Raw genomic sequence first — 17830 nt, 5'->3', positions numbered from 1 at the left:
GAAGACCCAAGCTTGTCAGTATGATTCAAGGGCCTTTTTTTCTGGTCAAAAGAGACCTGGACACATCTCAGTAAAGACATGGGGCTCCTAATGGAATCATAAAGCGGAGGGCTGGAGCCCTTTCATAACCTTTTGATGCACATCTCACTGAAAATGACATCAGGGAGTGAAGTTCTAATCACCCATCCAGCCAGTGTTTGGGGTTATCATGATTGGAGAATATCCTGCTGTGATAGACTGCTCTCGGGAACAACAGCACAACAAAGGGGGGTCCCAAAATAGTCGACCTCCAGCACACAACCTTTAAAGGCAGAGACACAAATGCCATTTGTGTCTGGAAATGGATTTATAAGGAAGAGTTTGAGACTCTCAAATTGTCATACTGAAGTTGTTCCTCAGCGTGGGAAATCTCAGACAAGTTATGCCTGTTATGACCAAAGCTCGGGATTGAGAGCCTGCAAATCTGTCATTTTGGATGAGGGGACATATCCCAGGAGATTCAAGAACTCTTGCCTGGACCCTGGAGCACAAGCTTCTGCCTAACTTAAGACCAGTGTGCCTTGCGAGAAGAAGGAGATCACCTGGTGGGTGCAAGGTCCGGTGGTGATACAGCTCAGTTATTCGTAGGAGCCGAATATGAAATTCAGGTCCATTGTTACCACTGCACTGATCGAGCTATCTTACTGTATATGCTGTGCCCTGGGTCCCTAGCTAGCATACCCCCATCACCTTTAGTGTGTTTGATGTACCATCCTAAGTGACCAAGGGTAGGCCCAGACTTGGACCAACCTACACCTGATTGAAGAGTCCCAATCAGGGTGAAAACGGTCTTGGGGACCTAGCTTTGCACTTCGGGCTTGACTGTAAATATTGGAGCAGGGTCAAGACTGTTTTGCATTTAGCTGGGTCTAATCTGATGTGGCATGTTGGGAAATAGAATGATGAGCTGGAATGCTACCCTGAGCCATTGCAAGTGTTTACACATATTAAAAACATCCTCCCATCACCTTTTGTGTGTTTGATTCTCTTTTTCATTACAGCATCTGCATCAAGTGCTTGAATTTATGTTATTATTTCACACCACACACCTTCCTGTAATCTCTGCAGAACATTCAGAAATGGTGGTTGGTAAAAAGAGTTCCTACCAGTTTTAAAATGTGGTTCTCTAATTGGCAGAGGTTTGCACCCTGTCCCAATAGGAGCCACAGTCCTAGTCAGGGTAAGTCAGATACGCAACCTAAATTAACCTCTGCTTACCCTCTGGTAGCATTGGCACAGAGTCGCCGAGGCAATGTGTAAAGTATTTGGGCCAAACTTATAATACTGCAACACAGTGAAAACACCCCAAAAAGGCCACACCAGTTTAGAAAAATAGATTATTTATATGAGCAATAAAGAACAAAATAACAAACATCAAATAAGTAGAACTTGAGATGATCATTTTTAAAGAATAAACTGCAATGTTTTGCTTTGAAGTCAATATTGCTTAGGGGTTACTTGAGGTCGCGCTAGACCAGGGTAAATCCACACTTTCAGGCTGACCATGATGGAGGGCCGGCCAGATACAGGACCCACAAGGGGCCTGCTGATACAGTACCTTGGACGGAGCAAGAATTGGATTTGAAGAATCAATGCGTTAGTTCCAATTCACGCAGTCGGGTAGATGCATTGGTGATGAGCCTCGTACGATGCAGAAGAGGTGTCATCGCCAAACCTCGCAGTCATACCCCACATCGCCATAAAACTGATTATGATACAGGTGCGGCATCGGTGATCCTCAGAGTCGGGTCCCGAGTTGTTGTTAAGCCAAACAGGGATGTCCTCGGATCAGTGCTGCGTCAGCGTCACAGGGCAACTGCGTCAGCCCAAAGTCGTCACTGTGTTGCTTTTTGTGGGCAAACAGCTGCAGAACCCACTTTCAAGGCCCATGACTGGATTGGCAACTCTTGGCAGGGCAGGACTGACCAGGCAGAGTGCAACAGCTGAAGCAGATTTGAAGGAAGTCTTTGATGACCCTGAGACTTTAAAACCGTGGAGGAGCTGACAAGCGCTTGGAGAAGCTAGGGTTCTAAGATATAGAGAACAGGTCCAGTAGTTCTCACTCCAAGGCAAAAAGCAGCAGGCAGCAGACCAACACAGCTAAACAGGTAGCAAAGTGACAGTCGTTTCTACAGAACACCAATCAGCTGAAGTAGGCAACACAGAAACGCAGTGAGAAAAGTGGCCTTCCATCCTACAGCACAGCAGCTCTTCTTCCTGGCAGGCAGTCCTTGGTTCCAGCAAAGTTCTCAATCATGGTACTTATACCCAATTTGGCCTTTGAAGTAGGAAGATGTCAAAGAGATATGTTGAAGTGCGAAAGGCTCTGCCTTTCCTGTCCTGGCCCCAAACTCACTACAGGGGGTTATGCAATCCTTTGGGTAGAGACAGGAACACCCCTGTATGCTCCTCCCTCTCATGTTGCCTCAGGATGACCCATCAACATGCAGATGGTTGCTCAGTCACACCTACTCTGCCTTTGTGTGTGGCTGTTTAGAGGGAATACAGGAAGCCCGCGGCTACCCACCACAGACATGTATTCCAGGGGCAGGCAGAAAGGCACGAAATGGTTTAAGTAAAGAAATGCCAATTTTAAAAAGTGAATACAAAAAGAGGAACCTGGCTCCGTTTGACGTTATGCTCTTATTATTTAAACAATTCCTTTCTTTGCAATTGTTTGTATTTTACCAAAAAGATTTTAGTTGCATGTGGCACATGTTTGGCCCCAAAAACAAGATAGCGATAAGAGTATTCTAGTTGCTGATGTTATGATGCAAAAGTCCAATGTTGTTGAATATAAATGTGTTTGTATATAAGTATTTCATGTACTGTCTATTGTGAATCGTAATAAGTATTTTTCATGTTTTGTATGTTAATTTGAAAAATGTGTGTCTCTTTACTTCTCATGCAACTAAAATATTTTTGGTAAAATACAAACAATTGCAAAGAAAGGAATGATTTAATAAAAATTCCATTCAAACAGAAAAGTTAGTGGTCTGTTTGTTGCTCAAAAATAATAAGAGCATAACGTCAAATGGAGCCAGAGTCCTCTTTTTGTATTCAATTAATATGGCCCTACCTGGTTCTGGTCCTTTGGGCCTATCCACCCCAATTTTCAAAAAGTGGCATTTTCAGAACTGGTATTTAAAAAATAACTTCACCGTGAATTGGGAGTCCAGAAACACCAATTTTAAAATTCCGATCTTGTCCCAATGGAAAATGACACATATAAAATGCTTTAAGGCAGTCCCCATGTTAACTTATGGGACAGATAGGCCCTACAGTAGTGAAAAACGAATGTAAGAGTATTTCACTACCAGGACATTTAAAACTAAAAAGTACTTTTGAATACACTGAACCTTGCCCTTGGGCCTGCCTAGGGCCTAACTTAGGGGTGACTTATATGTATTAAAAAGGTGGATGTTTGCGTGGCAAGTGGGGTAACTTACCAGATCGAAATGGCAATTAAAACTACACATACAATCTCTGCAATGGCAGGCCTGAAGCATGTTAAGAGGGCTACTGAAGTGAGTGGCACAATCAGTGCTGCAGGACAACTATTAGTATTTCATTTACATGCCCTGGGCACATGTAATGCACTTTAGTAGGGACTTGTAGGCAGCCATGTCCCGTGCAGGTAAGGGCGGTGGAGCTGGAACGGGGGGAATTTCGACGGAAGATGACAAGGGCAAATTAATAAATTATTTCATTTTCCCTCATCATCGTCTATCCATATCTGCCACCCACCTGGCCCCACCGCTTTTACCTGCAAGGGCTGCGGCTGCTTGTAGGTAAGCTAAATTAACCAGTTGTGGATAAGCCAATGTTACTATGTTTAGAGTACAGAGCACATGCACTTTAGCACTTGCTAGCAGTGGTAAAGTGCCCAAAATCCTAAAGCCAGCAAAAATGAAGTCAGCAAAACATGAGATTAGAAGGCAAAAAGTCAGAGGAAACCACTCCAATGATGCCAGGGCTAACAACCAGTTATTACTAAACATATTGTGAATGCTTAACAAATGACAGCATATTCATTGACTTGAACAAGTAAAAAAGGTGATAGCAAATATTGTAGAAATCGTTGTGGTACATATACCTTTACCAGGAAGTCTGCACAAATATTCTGAGTTAAATGAATACTAAACAAATGCACTATTGATTTTTGTAATTGCAAAATTTTAGGCTTTTCAACTGGAAAACACAATCTTCAAATGTTATGAAATGACAAAGGTTTGCATACCTCAGAGTCCGTTGTTGTGAACTACATGATATGTACTAATGATTTGTGCCGCATTTTAAAAGAGATGGTTTCCATTCACAAGGTGAAAGCTGTTCATGACGGACAGGGACAGCTTACACTTTGATGATGTGACAGGTCGACTTTTGGGACAGCAGTGCAGGGGACGACTGCATGATTCCCTGGTATTCATTTGCATTGTTCCATTTTTTTTAACATTGGAACTCCTTTGATGGACAATGGTTGCTGGATTTTATTAACATTGAATGTATTAATAGAGGGCTGCTGGTCTTAGCTTCCCTCCTCACTACATTCATAGTGATTCTGCTAGTGGTGTTGGAATACTTATCAGAGCTGGGGTGCTGCCCTTAATGTTATATCACTTAAGACAAAGGGATTGTGAAAATTCCCAGTGTCACACAAAAAGTAAGTGTAGCAAATGTGCCACACACATTCAGCAGGAAAGCGGTAAGGGTGTGGTACGTAGCTGGTGATGCATTTTGGGCGCTCATGTGTGCACTGTCATTGATAGACAGCCCATTTTCAGATGAAATGGCCACTGAATTTGCATAGACATGCAGTTTTACTGATAAATATGTATGGCACACAAATAGTATTTATCATTTGTGCCTCACCAAGTAAAGGGTTTTCAAATGTTTTGATCCTTTTAGAATCTTTGTTTTTATCACACTTTATGGTTACAAAAAAATGTGATTCATTTGTGGTTTCCTAATTGCTGATATATTTTGAAATATGAGTACAGTTAATTTGAAGGTATTTAAAGTATGTTGTGTTAAAAAAACCTGATATCCTACAGACTCGCTCGGCAGTCAGACAGAGAAACCAAAACACCAGTTTACTTGTTAAAAAATAATTAGCAACTTGTCAGAAAACGCAGTAAAAATTGACTGACCTTTGTCTTTGAATGGAAAGCAAATGTGACACCATGAAACAAAACGCAATTGCTGCTTCCCTCTGAACTCCAGCATGGGTATTTTGGCAGTTCAGCATATGCCCCCACACTAAATTCCAGAATCTATGCATTCTGGGGTATTTGCAGAAGGTGTTCTGCCACAATTAGGTACATCCTCTGATTCACAGAATAAGGTGGGTTGTAAAAATGCATTCATTGTGTGAAAACAGTGGCTGGCTTGTTAACAGAGGCTTCATATACCAGCCCCATTGTTATGACAATGACTGGTATCAAAAGAGCTTTGGACATATCAAGATGTTACTCACTGCAAATAACTTTTATCTTTCTGGGGTTTATTGAGGGCAAGTTAGTGGGTCCAGTTGTGCACTGGAGTGACATTTCAGCTCCTTGACTCTTACTCTCAAAGGGGAATTTATACCATACACTCTTGCATGCAAGATACAAATTCACAGAATCATCCAGTCATTTTCTTTTTCACACTGTTACTTCTGTCACTTTCTTTCCAAATTTAAGAGTTGAAAGATTACATTTGGGGGACATCAATCTTTTCACCTTGAGCTTTTCTCTTACACTTTTCAAGTGGAAGAGACATGCATGTTACTTTCTTAATTCAAGTGGAGCACTCATGGCAGAAATACAAAACGCACGGACACACAGATATAATAGGGATTTTCCCTTACTAGGGTCAATGCCTTTAAGGAGGCCGAGCAGTGGGGGACTCTTCTCAACAGGCCTCACTCTTTTCAGGGCCTCCTATCCCTGCTGGAAATTGTTTTTCGTACATTCAAACGAAGGCCTGCCAATCACACATCTGCACCACTAGGTGGCGCTAAATCCTGGAGCCGCCTGGTAGCCCCTAAACATTTTTTTTCTGGCTAGAATGTGTTGCTTCTTGAATGTAAACCAGAGTGTGGCATCTAGTAAACTTCTTGACCCTGACTCCACAGCTTTTATGGTTAGGATCTGAAACTGTGATCTAGAATGTGTTTCTGATGCTGCTAGCCTGCCACTGCAGTGATGCTGCGAAGATCACGTCTTTGTTGAACGCCTTTCTCAAACTAATCATGGGCAGAAACCTAGGAATGTAACCAAACCCTGGCAGGGGTCACTGAGGTGCCCTTCCTCTAATATTTAATCAATCAATCAATCAGGGTTTTGTAAAGCACGGCTACTCACCCTTGAGGGTCTCATGGTGCGGGGTTGGGTGGGGAGCTGCTGATCCATCTGGGTGTGGACGTTCAGTTTTGATTATTTATTTTTGGTAGTAGTAGTAATACTTTATTCAATATATTACATATCATAAAAGTACAAACATTTATATACATAAAACCAATGTACAAAAGTATTACATCCGACATCATTTAAAAAAGGCTAAAATCTATATACAATAAAAATGGGGTTACAGACAAGGTGCAATCAATCTAAAATTCATCTATGTAGGTACGGAGATCTGATTATTAATGTTACTTATCAGCCTGGTCCGAGTGAACCAGGCACTTGCCAAAAACTTTGCAATCCCGCAAACAATAAACAGCGATGTAGTGTCCGATAGGAAAATACGCAGAGCGATCGTGAAATCTCTGATTCCTATCTCCCTACACACAGGTTTTAACCATCTTGCTCTAGGGAGGTTATAAGCTTTACAAGCAAACAAGAAATGGGGCAGAGTTTCCCTCTTGAATGGACACCCTGGGCAAGTAAGATCGTGGTCCCTCACTCCTTTCCACCCCTCTGTGAACTTTTTGAGGGGGAGTATACCATACCTCATCTTCAGGAAGAGGGATCTGTCTCTCGGGATTTGGATATAATCCAAAAAGGGCTCCAACTTCCTCATTGGATTGTGTTCAAGGAATTGATTAGTTACTTGGCCCCACTTTGTGCTTTTTAATTCCTACGACTCAACCCACTCCCAATAAATGTTCTTAACAATTTGTTTGTGAGGTGGCGTCTGGGAGTTCCAAAATTCTACCATTCCTAACTTCAAACTAGCTGTCTCAAGGAGTTTACCCATTTTATCGTGTTCGCCACATTCAGTTTAATCAGCTCGTCCAACACCCGGGCATAGTTTGCTAAATCTGGGGTCCTTCTCAGACGCACCCAAAATAGCAATGGGCAATGGCGTATTATATCTGCGATTGAGCGTTTACCCATATCATTATACAGGGGTTTCAGAGGGGTTGAGAGGGGGAGTGATACTAAGTCTCTCACAAACGTATTCTCAGCTGTAACCAGATCTCTCATGTTTTCATCCCCCCACAATTCAGAGCCATAAACGCCGAGGCCAGCTCCTTCCCCTCATAGACCACGAGGGCCGATGCTATTGGCCTGCTAGTGGTCGCTCGCTGGTCTCTCAAGATAACTCCGGAGACCCTTTTCTGGTTTAAGAGCATCTTTGCTAAGTGGGAGTCCCATTTCATGTTGTTATTTAACCTAACCCCCAGATAGTCGAACTCTTCCACCACCTCTAGCACGGACCCATCTAAGGTAAGAGGAACCTTCCTGGCTTTTTTTCTGGTAGATAAGACCATCAGCTTAGTTTTTGTTGTGCTCACTGCTAGCCCTCGCTCTTCGCAAAACAAACTAAAGCGATCAAGCAGCTTCTGTAGACAAGATGGGGTTTGAGACATCAGGAGGGTGTCATCTGCAAGGAGTAGGGTTTGTGTTTTTTCCCCGGCCAGGACTGGGGCATCGGCAGTGTCCTCCCTCAAATAGTCTACCACCCCATTTAGAAATAGGGAGAACAATGTTGGGGCCATAACACACCCCGGGCGGACCCCTCGGCTAACTGGCACCCTCTCTGTTAATTGGCCTTGGCTCCCCCACCGGACTCTGGCGTAATTTCCCTCGTGGAGCCTAACAACCAACTGCAGTAAGTAACTCGGTAACCCCATGTCCAGCAAGACTGTCCACAACTTCTTGTGGGGGATTACGTCAAATTCTGTTTTGAGGTCAATGAAGGCTAAGTATAGACTACCCCTCTCGATGGACACAGTTTTCCAGTACACCGCACAAAACCTGAAAACCTGGTCCATCATGCCAACATTCCGCCTGAATCCCGCCTGATATTGTGTCAAGATGTTATTATCGTCTAACCAGGTCCCTATTCTAGTTACAACGACCCTGCCAACTACCTTCTGAATTGTATCAATCAGACTAATAGGTCTGTAGTTGGCAAGGTCCTCCCTATCTCCTTTCTTATAAATGGTTACAACCTCTGCACCCTTCCAAGAATCAGGGACGGGGTGTCCAAGTAGAATTAAGCTCATTATAAGGACTATAAAATCGGACCATAGCTTTGGGTCGTGCAGAAGAAAATTGCCTGGCAGCCAATCTGGCCCTGCAGCCTGACCCGGTGTTATGCTTGAGATTGCATCCTGCACTTCCCGAGCTGTAAAGATTTCCGGCTGATTGGGAGTCTCCATATTCAGTTCATTATCTATCCTTTTTGTCGGTCCCAGATCCACTTCTCCACAGTATAATTTTAAGAAGTGTGAGTGCCACTGTGATTCCGTAATATGGTTGGATATTGGCTCTGTCCCTTTTCTATCTAATTTCTTAACCAGGTTACAAAATAAGGTTGAGTCTTTTGCTTTGGCTGCAAGCTTGAGTTGCTGCCAATGGTCCTCCTCCCAATCCCTCTTTGCTACTTTAATAATTCGGGAGTAATATTTTCTGGCTAGTCTTACTCCTGCAATATCATTGTTTTTTATGGCTGCTGTTATTGCTTTTCTTTTAACCCTGCATTCAGCAGTATACCAAGGGCTGCCATTCAGGGGTTTTTGTTTGGCTTTAATCGAACCCCTACTGACCCCAGCAATAAATATCATGCTAATTTTGTCAATTAAGATCTTATAAGAGTCTGGTAAATTAAATTCTGTGTCTTTAGGTTTCAATAGCCTACATAATGTAAGGTCGGCCGTTTCTGCATGAACAAGCTCTTTACCATTGGCTAGTTTTCCCTCATCGCATCTTACCCTACTCCATTTCAGCTTCCGATTACAATTTGTAGGGACTACTTCCTTCGTGATCATCATGGGGACAGCCCTTCTTTCAATCGATTGTGGTCACTGTCCTGGGATTGTATGACCTCCATGTCCACTAAGTTGTTCCATGATTGGGTATCTAATAAGATATAATCGATACGAGATTGACTGCCTACTCTGTTATATGTCAAAGCCCCGTTGGGATCCGAAGGAGTCCTCCCGTTAAGAGCTCGTAAATTGTGTTCCAATGTTAGGGCGTTCATTTGAATTGCTCTAGCCGACCATTTCCTAATGCTTCCAAAGATAAGGATGGAATGGACTGCCTCCAATCGTCTTCTGTAAAGCGAAGTGACTCTTCACCGGCTAGGGGCTCGAATGTACAATTAAAATCACCCCCCACAATTACTTTAGACTGTGGGGGAATATCAGCTAGCGTAGCATCCAGTAGTGATATTATGGGTGAGGATTTACCACCTGTGGTACCCCTAGCATATACGCAGAACAATTCCAAGGTCTTGCCACCACTCAGGCCCTTAAGGGATAGATATAGTATATCATCTGATGATAGCTTTTGAATGGTGACAGTCAAATTCAGTGATACGCTAATCCATACATGAAGACCACCAGAAGGGCATCCTCTCCCCACAGTAGTTGCTGCAATGAAATAAGTCGCATAACCGTTTTTATAAAGTGGGGTCATACTCCATGTCTCTGGAACATGCAGATATTAAATTTATCAATGAAATCATTCCATTCTGGAATGGCTAGTTTTTTTTGTAGCCCTGCTATGTTCCAAGAGAGGAGGTTGATAATATTAGAAGTTGGAGCTATTCCTTTGGGCCTAGGGTAGGGGAGTTGTCCCTTGTCTACTATGGTTTGGTTGTCATGCGAGTGGCTAGTTGAAACTTTAGTCACCCAAGTTTGCATGTTATCGGTAGGGATTGCCACCTCCCCCTCGGTAAAACTTACATTATGCTTATTTATTTTCATTTTGTTATGACACATGCAATGGCTATTTACTATAATATGTGGATTTTTCCATACTCAGCGGTTTCAGCTAGAATAAAAAATCAGTATTGCCGTAGTAGCATTCTTCTGCCAGAGTCATGGCTCTGTAAACTTGCAGGGAAGCATTGTGTCTGTATTTTGTGGAAACACTTTACTCCTGTTTCTCTGGGCCAGAGTCACTGAACCTCCACCTGGTGACGTTGGAAACGAGATATGGGGTATTCTGTCATAAATATTCTGCAAATTCAGTAAAGAGCCTCAAAGCATCTGATCTGCCAAATATTTATAATATATATATATATATATATATATATATATATATATATATATATATATATATATATATAAGTATATGTTTAAAGAAACATACTCTTTTCTTTAATCTCATGTTACAAACAAGCCTCAATAGACCTTACTAAACATTCTTTGAGCAAATAGATGTGATTTCCTAAAAGCTAATAGAAAGTCACACTAAAAGTGACGTCACAAGTAGTCTGCTAGTATTGCACTGGAGCTGGGTTAACCACTTCATACAATCAGTGTTTGCGGGTCTTGCTGCCTCGAGGGGGACGGAAACTGTGGTTTATCAGGAGAGTCCAGTCGAACTTTGCTCTTGAAATGGAGCTCATCGCCGTAACCTGATTAATATTGAATTTCTACAATGCAAAACCTAGGGGCATATCTTGAAATTTGAAATTTTGAAATTTGAAATTTGAAATTTGAACTTTATTGTTTAGTTAATTAAAACCATAACATTAGATTCAAGCAAGAACAGGGGATTAAGGCTACTTTGTCCGCACTGGTAACAAAATCCCTATAATATGCATATCTGTGGGTGCTGGAGGTCTGGGAACCAATCCCCTAGATCCCAAAATTAGAAAACAAGAAACTTGTTTTACAGGTTAAATTACACAAGGTGACCCCGCACACTTCAAACATAAATAGCACAATGTAATGACTCAGTAAATTATGTGGTCACATAGACTTTCCAATTGTTCTCCCAAGAATTCCAAAGTCAGATTTCTTCTGTAAACAGATTCTTTTATTCACAACTGATGATTTAAAACCAATAGCCAACGTGTTTCGTCCGTAACCGGACTTCTTCAGGGCTTTATTCAGAATTTCCTATGTATTACAGCTTCACATTGGTCTTCCCACTTGAAATTCACATATTTTTCAGAAAATAAAAGAAATCATATTATCCCAATACACCAAGTTTCCAAAAGGTCCAAAAAGATAGAGCGGTAAGTGCCGTAAACAAGGTATCGGCGTCTCGTAGTGCATGCGGTCGTCTGGTTCAACAATATGTGAATTTCAAGTGGGAAGACCAATGTGAAGCTGTAATACATGGGTGGATGCATGCATGTCAAGGACAGCCCGAGTAGCTACATTTGTAGTAGTTTTCTATATTGCAAAGTTAGGTTCTGCCATTAAGGTTCGATATTGAGAGTTCCACATCTTCGATGCTGAATTTCTAGGGCTCTGACTGGCTGGCTGGTGACTCCTGGCTGGTATGCACCGGGGCAAGAGTTTGCATTTACTCTCGGCTTCTTTTCCAGTTCATGCACCATGCAGGGAATTGTAAATGCGTCTAACAGCAGCCACTGACGTGTTTTCAATGCTGGATTTTCGTGGTTGTGCAATTCCTAGTTGCATGATTCTGCAGATCTTTCATTCTCCAGGTAAATTTTTCTGCAACTTCAGTGTATACCCATTTCAAAAGGCATCTGTTCCTTTATAATCGAATTAGTTACACACGATTGATGAGGTGCCCCATGGGCACTCTACTTCCGAGTAAGGACAGCTTCAAATTGATGCCCCTTGACCACATTGAAGAGTGGCATTGAAAGGTCTTACTGGCATCGAACAGAACGCCAACGGCTTTTATCTTTGTAGATGTGGGCAGTGGTCTTGCCAGGTTCTGTTGCCATTGAAAGGGGGGAGTTTTCTTCTCTACCCCATGACCATGGGAGTTGTTGCTTCTTGTATGAAAAGGGCAATTACAATTAAGGCCTGAGCCGATCGTGGATACTGACAAGACAAGCACTTCGCCACCATAACACCTGCATAACATGAGGGAATCCCATATTAGTGGTGCAAGAACTAAAGGCCAGAAATCAGACATTCTCTCCTAGACACTCAATTGAAAAGCTTAAAACTGTGCCTGGACCCCGTCTCCCATCGCCTTCTAGTAAATTTATCATAGGTTTGCCAGGAATACTCTCAAGTGTCATTTATGGCAGGATGAATAATCGAGGATAAAATTAATACATCGATGTTCAACTAGACATTTTTCAGAACTTTAGGTACAATACAATAACTATAAAATCTTGACTCCAGGGAGTAATTGACACTGAAAAAGATGAGTATTGTGTCGAAGTGGATGGTTTGGTGGCCAGTTGTGCTAAGGTCTCCACTGTAGGCATCACCATGCATGGTGTTGTCAACAATAATGTCGTTTCAGATGTCGTCAATGGTGTTATTAATAAAGTGATTGAGCATTTTTGGGTGCTGTAGTATGTGAGTTCAGAAGCAGTGCAAGTGAGGGAGCAAGTTATAGTTTCTTCATTTAACTAAAAGTGGTGAATATTTAGAATTTAAAAAGTTGTTTTAACTGACCTATATTGATCTAATAATAACATGACTTTAACCTTTGCTTTTTTCAGAGAATTTCTGGTGTTATTTAACATAACGTAACAATGTAAGGGGGTGTCCTATTAAGTAAGGCAGACCAACTGGCCTACTTTCCTTCCGATGGACCAAACATAGGTTGTTCCCATGCATCAACCCAAGTATTTTGACGTACATGTAAACTTACCTTTGTAAATTAGAACTTTGAAACCTGTGTTTACATTAAAATGGGGCACCTATTCGACAGAGCCGTAACAGGGAGATATATCTTCATTTCTCCTTGTTGCTTCTTTTTTCTACGTATGCTGCACTCTGCAGCAGACACAGAAAGGCAACTATTCCTCTAAGGATTGTTTTGTGCAATAATTTATCCCTTCCAGCACAGCACAAAACAACGCAACGCAACGCAACACAGCAAACAGGTTTGCTGCATTGCGTGAAATAGTCGTAAATTTGCCCAGGCATTTTTAAGGCCATCGATACTCAAATGACAGACTTAAATTCCATCATGTGTATTGTAGCCAATATAAGGGCTGCAGTTAAGAGATGGTGCTTGCTGCATGACTAAATAGCACTGTGAACATAAGTTTAGGAAGAAAGTGAAATTAAAAATATATCTTTACTTTTACTTTTCCTCTTCATGAAAATGTTTTTCCCTTTAATTCTATTCGTGCTATAAACACCATGTGAACATCAGCAATTTTCCTGCCATCCTCAAGCTTTTGGCATCACTTACAGATGGATAATTCAAAGTTGGATACATTGAGTCATGGGTGTGGTCATTAATAGAATTGTGGTATAAAAAGGCAGCTGCATCCTCTCCTGTGTTTTCAGTGTGTTTCAGGGCAGTTGACGCTCAAGTACTCGACTGCAGGGTAGAAAGGCTGAGCCCTTTGCAGTAATCCAGATGTGAAGAACTCAACAATACCGTAGTCATATATGTGCCTGGTTTCTCCACATATTTCTTAGCCCGATGTGACATTAAAGCATTGAAATACATAAGGCAGTTTTGAAATGGAGGCAGATGAAGTGATACAGGTGCGGGGTTTAACCTTGCGTCTCCTGTGGACCCTCAATGCATCACTACAGGGAGAACATCCATCTTTTCCAATGCAAACACTGAAAAATTAAGTTTAATGGGAATGTTGAAATTTTTCAGAAGTTAGTTTTATTTCTAAAAGACAAAGTGATATGCTGACTAGCAACACTATTTTCTTTGCTCTTAGAGCATCCTGTTTGTTTATCAGCACACATCAGTTCTTCAATCAAGCCCATCTATCATCAATACTAGAATATGCATGCTGTACTTGCTGCTTCACATATCAAACTAAGGATACCAACTCCAATGCCACATTCCATCATATTTGCAGACTGGCTTACAATGTTTTTTGCTTTTACGTATGTATGCCATACCAGTCTGCTAATATTATTTAGTTTTCTAAAGAATTGAGGAAACCCTAAATATTCATCTCAGACTGCTCATGAGGAATTAGAAGAATGCAGATTAATATCGCTGAGTGGCCGATGAAGAGAACCAAGCAGGACAAGAGGACGTGGTAAACTGTGTTTTCGTCGACAAACTTCTTGACATTAACAAATCTGATGGGAACTGCTAGGGTGAAAATTGTACATTAAAAAAACCCTCGTTTTTTCAGCAACGAATGCACTCTGCCATCGTGTTTCGCGAGAGAAAAGTGAAAAAGGGGAAGTTAAAATGTCAGTTTTCTATTTTAATCTACACAGAGAGTGTAACAACTGCAGACCTCTTGCTGGCTTCCTGCAGCAACCCTCCATTGCTTCCCTCCGACAGGGGTTGAGAGCTGACCTGACACAGATCCATCAACCAGTCCTTTGGAAAACAAGACCTGCAGGAGGTAGGTGAATCCATAGTATACATTTAATTGCTAAAATTTGCACAAACTCAGAGCTGAAATGAAAGAGAGGGCAGCCCTTCTGGTGCTGCCAGAGAGTCTCTGTCCACGACCCGCGCGGTTTCAGTGCTCTCTGTGCACAGTGCATTAGCATGTTTTCTAGTGTGGGGTGACAAGCATCTTTCTGTATCATAAGCACAGTGGACAATTGTTGAATGAAAATATCTTACCCAATGACTTACAAGCTTCAAGTTACCTAGTAGTGTGACTGATAGTTGTTAATGTGGTGAGTTCACTAGTATTCTTGTTATCAGCCTCAAGAATGAATGGCTCTGTCGGGGTGTTGGGAGCTGAGTCGCCAAACAGCAGATCTCATAAAGAGAGCCCACACTGCTGTCCTTGGCTTCCCTTTCAAGATGCGACCTATAAACAGCTTTAGTTGTCTGTTGTCAAAGACCTATGGACCTCATTCTCAAGAAGCATTCTGAAGATCCCAAAGTGGTACTCCAGTAGCACTACTTCATGTACCACAAAATGCAATTCACAAACCTTCACCCATAGATCTCTATCATAGCATCCTCTGTATGGAGAGCGCTGCCCGCTGGTGGACATCTTCGAACACACAGGTATACGTATTGGTTGTCATTGTGGTAGGAACAGGGAAACGTTGTGGTCAAATGGGCAAACATAATTACAAAATTGGTGCTAATATGGGTAATTGAAGGAGGGGTTTAGAAAGGAGCATTCTAATACAAAACACACACGCATTCACACAAACACACATAGGACAATTACAATTCATAAAATAGACTTCTAATTGTACTACAGCCCAAACAGTGACAAAACAAGCTTCAGTGTTCTCCAGCCCAGACGTGGAGTAAGAAAAGCACCACACATGCCCAATCACATGTACTGCACTACACTCCCAGAGAAATAAGGGGCACACATTGCAATGCTAATATCACAAGTCTATACATGATTAAAATTAATTTAGAATAACTTATAACCACGTGTGTTGCAAACTAAATATAAATGCAAAAAGCTAGTGTTGGTGCATGGTTTTAATTTTTATTTATTGGATATTGATCAAAAATAATATTCAAGTATTAATATAGTTAAATGAATTTACCATTTCATACAGAGTTCATTGCAGGAGGTAGTGGATTTTTGCTTGTTTTTTAGGTGGTCGTAAGTTAATATATTGTGTTTAAATCATTAAAAAAAAATCAGATTAAATAAATTGTATTTATTTAAAAAATGTATATATTAAACATTTTTAATGGTCCCTGTATTTTCTAATTGGGATAACTGTGCTCTAGTGGCAGAGATCACCACAAATAGGAGAAAATGACTAATAGTATGTTTACACTCACACATCTATTGTAGAAGTCTCCACCTTCTCACTTGAGGAGGTGAAGAATCCAAAGTCGACAAATTGATGTAAATGTCCTTACGGAAATAAGAAATAGCAAATATGTTAGAAATTATAACTAAGTGTTCCAGTAGATTGACATTTGAGTAGGATTACTCATGTACACTTACCTTTGTGCATCTGGCCGCCTTGTCTGGAATCCAAGATAAATAGATACATATGATTGGATTGCTTTCTTTTCTGTCCATCTTTTTTTTAAAGTTTATCCTTAAATTACTGTTCAATGATTGCCGATGGCCAGCTCAGGACAGTTAAAAATATAAGCCTGGGAAAAGCTAATAGGTTTCCCCGCTAAGGTTCCTGAATTTTGCCTCTAAAATATTGTTTGACAATAACATCTAGTTCAAAAATATGGCGATTTCTGTCATTTTACTATGCATCACGTGGAGTTCAATAGGTGACTGGATGGGTAGTGTTTTTTTAAAAGTGTTGATTTAATTGCTATCTTTATATATTTTTGTAGCATTTCTTATTATTTAGTTTAATATGTTTCTATCATTTTCCTTTTTACAAACAATAAAAAATTGGGGCTCATTTTCGGGGGGGCAAATTCATATTTCGTTTTTAAAAACTGCATTTCTTCTTGTGGAATTTGGTGGGTCCTTTATTATTAGCAGAAAGATTAAGTAGAATAAATAATTAACTGATATAGGTTAATGGTACCCCTGGTACCTAGGGCACGGGTACTAAAGAGGGTCCCTAATGGCTGCAGCATGTATTGTGTGACCTTAAGGGACTCACCACCAAACTCATGCAGACTGCATTTGCAGGATGCATGAAATGGTGCAAACAAGTGTGAAACAATGACATGACACGCACCATGTGTGCCATGCCCACAGCAGCTGCATGCAATATATGTAAGTCACCCCTACAGCAGACCTGCATGACAGGTATGCCCTTACGCTATCTAGTTCAATTACTGGATAGTACAAGTGAGCAGGGAAGCCATCTTCACTATATGAACTGGGCACTGGTTATTACGACTTCCCAGCTACACGATGGCTTCACTGAAACACATGGTGTCTGGTATCAAACACCTTTTCCTAATAAATCCATACTGATGCCAATAGTGAATGTATTAAAACATGCACCCTGAGTGCATCTTTGAGGTGCCCCCTGAAAACGTACCAGCCTCGTGATGTTTCTGACCCCTGCAGGTAAGAGACCAGCTTCTCCGATGCCACAAACAATGTCTGCTCTGCAGGATGGTGTTCACACTTCCTCAAGCAGGATTGTTAGTAAATCTGCATACCAAGGCCAGGGACTTCAAATCTCCTGCTGCCTTTGTTATGTGGCCCTTGCTTCCCCCAGACTTGGGGGATACCACCCCCCTACCTTGAAGCCTATTTACCAACAGGAAAAACAGGAAATTAGATTTGTAAGTAGGTGTGTTGCACCACCAGGCCAGTCACACTCATAGCCCTACTTGCCTCCTCCTGTCCTAATAATTGTGACAACGCAACTCAACCTGCAGGTGAACAGCCTCCAAAAGCCTTTGATGGTTTCCAACACTTTGCCCAGTGGTCAGCATTTCCCTTGAAGTGGACGAGCCACTGCCCATCAAGCTGCTGGCACCTACTGCATTCTCCGGTTTGTTGTTCGGATGACCACTGGGCCCAAAAATGCAGCAGCCTCCCACCAGGAGGGCACCATGCTCCAGGAGGTCAGATCCTCTTCCAAGCAAGTGTGAAGATG

The 17830-nt window shown here is 41.6% G+C and overlaps 1 protein-coding gene across 3 annotated transcripts in view; it reads left to right on the top strand.

Moving 5' to 3' along the window:
• The first annotated feature begins 14569 nt into the window (after positions 1-14569).
• LOC147701147 (sialic acid-binding Ig-like lectin 13) overlaps positions 14570-17830 on the top strand; it is a 506089-nt gene continuing 502828 nt past the window's right edge. For all 3 annotated transcript variants that reach the window (XM_086929910.1, XM_086929909.1, XM_086929908.1), the window contains exon 1: positions 14570-14706. The gene's annotated coding sequence lies outside the window, so the exon portion shown is untranslated. The remainder of the gene's footprint in view (positions 14707-17830) is intronic.

The sequence above is a fragment of the Lissotriton vulgaris genome, chromosome 7 (genome assembly GCF_964263255.1).
Source record: "Lissotriton vulgaris chromosome 7, aLisVul1.2, whole genome shotgun sequence".
Classification (NCBI taxonomy): Eukaryota; Metazoa; Chordata; class Amphibia; order Caudata; family Salamandridae; genus Lissotriton; species Lissotriton vulgaris.
Note: the sequence above shows the minus strand (reverse complement) of the source record. Positions and strands in the feature narration are given on the sequence as shown.